Below are 5,985 nucleotides of genomic sequence, written 5' to 3' on the forward strand. Positions count from 1 at the left end.
TTTGATTTCTTGTGCTCACTTTATGTCATACGTCTATACGAGCCTTGTTGAATTTACTAACATTTTCGCCCGTGCGGAACGAATCTGGATTAAGCTCGATTGCCTCCCGTATGGGACTCCAGTGTTAAGAAGGATCTTCCGAAATCTCAACTATAGCTGGATTGCCTCCCGTATGGGACTCCAGTACCTTCCGGCCCTGCCGGCTAACTAACACCAAACCTCTTCAGTTTTACTTGGAAGTGTGTATGACTAATATGAAATAACAGATGACATTTAGTGACACATTAAATGAGACAGGTACTGTATAATCTTTATTTCATAGATGCATAAGGTGCATTAAGCACCTTCCTGTTAAACTCATTGAATAATGAGTATGGAGATGATTGTTTTTTTTTTTAATAAAAGTTGAATATTTGTTATAAAAGTTTTAATATGCGCTATACACATTATTCTAGATAAACAGTTTAATAAGCCCATTTCTTTCAATGTATCACTCGAAAGAAAGGACATTTAAATTCCAATAAAAATGTAGGTATATAAGAAGTCATTAGCGAAAATGCTTGTATTAACTGTTATTCTAGAGTAGTAATAACCGGTTTTAAGATTTGACCTTATCACCACTGGAACAAACTTGATCCACGGAAATACGGAGAGATCTTTATTTTTGACAGCTCTTGATAGTTTACTTAAATGCTGCATATCTTGGAATAGGAGTTGCAGTTAGTGAGGTAAAATAAATGGAAATGATTATCTATGTGCTGTAGCCAGTCTCTTTTAAATTCTTCGAATCAAACTACAGAGTTTATATTAAGATCTCAGCTTAAATAGCAGTGTAAAAGGTTTCAAAACTAGAGCTTGTTTATCATCAAATGAAACATGATATACCTAAGAATTATGTACTGTATAATGTAAAGTAGGCACACTTAAATAAACTTGAATGAAGGACACTGAGAACTCTTCGATTGCGTGGAACGTGCCATCAAGCTGGTTTATTAATCTCACTGCATTAGATACAACTCAAGTCATTTTTAAAACAAACAATTTATTTGTATTAAAATATATAGTGTATAAAGACAGTGAAATGAAATGATAAAAAATAAAGTCAAAACTTCTTACTAGCACAGTGATATAATCTGTATACTTTTCCAGATGACCTAAGTATATGAAATATTTAAAATTAATATACATTAATATAATTACATCAACCATATTTTTTTAATACACGTCTCTTCTAAAGCAGTTGTTACTAATTTATTTGTAATTCAAATTTAGCGTACGCAATATTTAATTATTTAGGTATTGGTATAAATTTTAAACAATTCCTGGTAATAACCCACATACAGGCTGTAGGTACATAATGAATACCCTGTTCTGCTTTTTCAAATAAAGCCTAAAGTTACTGAAAATGAGCATTTTTGATCTCTGTAATTTAATTTTTCCTGTTCAAAGCCGAACTCTAATTTTGGTGCTATGCGAACTGGAAAAAAGGACGCGGTCGGCTCATTTATTCGCACGTATATATTTGTTTTCATTTAATTCAATTTTAAATACATATATTTGTGATGTGTGTATAACATGATATTTTTGCATTCGTAATAATTAAACGAAAGTAAAAATCCATGTATAAATTACCTTTGCCATTCTCTAAACTAATAGTTTTAGAAGTAATATAGTCTATATTGTTTGATATTAATATTCATGTTATTCTTTACAGGCCTGGATCTTATTTCATAACCAGTTTACATAAAGGTACTATCCGTTAGTGACATTTACGAAATCTATTTAAAAAGATGGCATAATCGTTTTTGTTGTCCCAGCTCACAGCCAGTTATTTTCTTGATACATAAATAAAGACCTAAAATGAAAAGAAATACTTACTGTGGGGTAATGAAACACCCTTTATTTCATAGAAATTATTTTGTAACCAATACTATCTACACAGTGTGTTCAGGAAAATGTGGGAAATCTCTCGGGTGCAGATAGAACATGAAAAAATAAGATGACAAGTTCCTATAAAATTTTTTCGTACAGGCCCTTCCTTCAGAAATATGTGTCCCTGAAGGACGCCGCTGGAAATCGGTTTTTCTTGAATAACTTTTAAAGTACTTAATACAATTTAATAAAAATTTTATAGTATGGGCCTCTTAAAATAGTGTCCTTGAAACATATTTAGTTTCTTTAGTTTACATTGGCGTACTTAACTCGAATGACTGACATTTTTACCGCTTCTAATTTTGTACAGGGTGGTTGATTTTCGATAGTTTTATAGGGTACAGCCAAAACGGTGATAGATACAAAAAATCTGATATCGATGTCCCGTCCTCTTTTTTTGAGTTTACTTCGCTGATCCCAAAAGATCTTGGCTAACTTGATTAGTTTAAGATATACAGTTTTTTTTTTGAAAAATGGCCCATTTACATTAACCTCTGTATCTCCGTTGTCATTCAATTTAGAAGAAAAAAGTGTGCACATTATTTGTTCTATTTTTTATTAGGAATCCAGTGGCGTACTCAAATTTTTTCCAAATCGCACAATTTTTCCGATATTACATATACATCGGTTCTTTTAAATAGAACAGTCTGTATTTGGCCCTCCCGTTGAATAGCATTTATTTTTACCTTTTCAGCCATATATAATAATATACTTTTTATTTGCCTAAATGAAGAAAAATGCAAAAATGTATAAATATTTTTTCAGTTGTCCATGTTATTTATTTATTCGTCTTTTGTTGTTTAATATTGACAGTTGGTTTATTTTTGACCGATTGAAAGTTTGTTAAACGTCTATTATTTGGTTTTAATTTTGATAGGTATAAAAATGGTGTACAAAAATCTTCACAAAGTTCAAATGTTAGAGTGTTACATGGAAAGTGAAAAAAATAGTGACAGCTTTAAACTTATATTTGGAGAGATACCCAGAGCGTCATCAGCCAGAAAAGAGAATTTTTAACCGACTCTATGATAACTTGTGCGAGTTTGGTTCTTTTCAAAAACCAAGAGCTAAATCTTATAATACATATACAGAATAGAGAAACTGATGAAATCAATACTTTAGCTTTTGTTGTCGCAAATCCCAATGTATCCAGCAGAGAAATTCAAAGGACGATAAGAATTGGTAAATTCAAAGTATTGAGAAATTTAAAAAAATACAAGTTTCGACCATATATGTACTATAAGAAAAGTTCACCATTTGCATCCAGGAGATGAAGACAGACGCGTTATTTTCTGCTAATGGTTTTTGCAGCAAAATCATGTAGACCCCAATTTTTTTCAAAGTATTATTTGGACCGACGAGGCTTTTATAAGCAGCGAAGGTATATTCAACCGGCATAATGCGCGTTATTGGTCACATGTGAATCCTCACCAAACTGTGGCCAGAATTCAACAAGGGCGGTTTAGTTTTCTTGTATGGGTAGCTCAGAGATATGTGAGAAATGTACAAGAAAATATTATTGAACCGCTGGACGAAATGCCACTAGCTCAACGATATCACATGTTCTTTCAGCATGATGATACGCCTCCACATAATTCCCACATAGTTAGAGAATTATTAAACAATAATTTCGGGGACAATTGGATCGGTACGTACGGATCAAACAGGTGGCCGCCTAGGTCACCAGACTTAACTCCTATAGACTTTTATTTTTGGGGGAATCTTAAAGACAAAATTTATATGTATAGAGCTAATAATGTCGAGGAGCTAAGGGAACACTTTGAAAACTATATTCAGCAAAAGGGTGTCAAACATCTACATTTACAATGCGACCCGCTCCATTGCCAAACGTTGTCAGTTGTGTATCAACGAAAATGGCTGACAATTCGAGCACTTGCTGTGACTTTGTTATGTCATTTTTGTTTTATTGTTGTTTCTCTCATTTTATAGTTGTTATTTTTGTTTAGTTTATGTTTAAAAATTATAAGTGTACCTATAATTAAACCTATTAAGTAAAGATAAATGGATAATCCAATTTATTTTTTCTTGTAATTTTTTAGTCTAAGTTAGGTGCTTAATATAAAAATAATAATAGAAAGTGAAGAGACCAATACTAAATAAATTTCATGGACAACTGAAAAAATATCTATATATTTTTTACATTTTTCTTCATTTAGGTAAATAAAAGGTATCTATTATCATATATGGCTGAAAAGGTAAAAAAATGCTATTCAACGGGATGGCCAAATACAGGGTGTTCTATTTAAAAACACCTATGTTTATGTAATATCGGAAAAACTGTATGATTTGTAAAAAATCTGAGTACGCCACTGGCTTCCTAATAAAAAATAGAACAAATAGTGTGCACACTTTTTTCTTTTAAATTGAATGACAAGGGAGATAGAGAGGTTAATGTAAATGGGCCATTTTTCAAAAAAAAACCTGTATATCTAAAACTAATCAAGTTAGTCAAAATCTTTTGGGATCAGCGAAGTAAACTCAAAAAAAAAAGGACGGGACATCGATATCAGATTTTTTGTATCTATCACCGTTTTGGCTGTACCCTATAAAACTATCGAAAATCAACCACACTGTACATAAGTTTCAAGTTTAAAATCAAAATTCTCAATAAGTATTGGGCGGAATACCGGAATTATAAAATTTAAAAGTCTGTTGTAAAGAGAATTGTAAGAGCTTTCAAAAGAAATATTACTCAACCCCCAATGCCATTTAAATATTTTGGGGTGATGCTTACCCTTGCTTCGGGGTGAAAGTGGCGGAGTAAAAAATACCAGCAAAGAATGTCCCCCTTTAATCTAAAATCGACGGGTCTGAGCATTTTTCTCCATTCTTGACGCAGTTCCTGAAAATGGCTCTGTTTCGTTTTAATTTGGCCACCCTGTATAAATGAAGACCGGTATTCCAATAATTATTGCTTGTTGGCATCACGTATTGTTAATTCAAAGAAACCACGGTTTCTTATACATAAACCAGTCGAAAGTGACGAGCCTGACGAAGGCTTGAGGTTCGATTAATCTAAATCCGAGGCGCTCCACCAAAACAATGATATGCAGCGCGGGAACTATTCTTCCGGAAATATGATAACTAGAACGTCACGCGTTGATAATTCCCAGCCACTACAAAAGCCCTAGGAATCACTCCGGCAAATCCACATCAGTCGATGCGCACAAAACATCAAGTGAAACGTCGCGACGCTGGATCTTCCAGGAAGCCTTTGTTGGCGATTTTATTTTTCGATTTGTGTTGCATTGCGGATGCATGCAGGCGGAGATTCGGGTCTTTGAAAAATGTATTTATTAGAGTGTTTGGGGGCTTTGGAATTTGTGTTGATTAGAATTATATCATTAAACTGTCAAAGAAATACCTAATTAATTATTATTGATTCAAATTTTTTTATATTCGACTCTTTGATACTTCTGATTTTGAGCTTTTTTAACATTAATGTGCTCTTGTTTATTATCGCCATAACGCACCGTTTTAGAAAAAATTGTATGTAGACTTTTCGTGTTTCCTTACTGTGCATATTACTAAATTCGTTTCAAAAAATAAAAGTTGCCTTTGGAACTACTGGTTGTACATTTGAAAATTAATTACTGTAAAATTTTATAGTTTTTATTAATATAAGAATGTTTTTTTTTTGCAATTTTTATTCTGACAGTTTTGAATTTGATGTATTTAACTAAATGATGAACACTGTCGACAATTGGGTTTTGTTACTTCAGTATGCTCCGGGGCTCTATGTTAGGTCTACTGTTATATTTAGTTTATACTGCAGAAATATTTAATCATATGAAATTTACTAAAGCTGTTGCTTGTACAGAAAACCGAAGATTTAACAGTTATATGTAATTATACATACAGGGTATTCCAATTAAAACTTGAAAAAGACAAAAAGAACCTGAGATACGTCGATTTTCTTTTCAAGGGGGACACGTGATGGCGTAAGTTTTGGTGTCTTGGAAACTACCCCTTAGGCAGGGGCGTAAAATACCCTTAAAATTTAAATGGCAACCTCATTTTAAAGCTTTTTCA

The sequence above is a fragment of the Anoplophora glabripennis genome, unplaced genomic scaffold (genome assembly GCF_000390285.2).
Source record: "Anoplophora glabripennis isolate ALB-LARVAE unplaced genomic scaffold, Agla_2.0 scaffold869, whole genome shotgun sequence".
Taxonomy (NCBI): Eukaryota; Metazoa; Arthropoda; class Insecta; order Coleoptera; family Cerambycidae; genus Anoplophora; species Anoplophora glabripennis.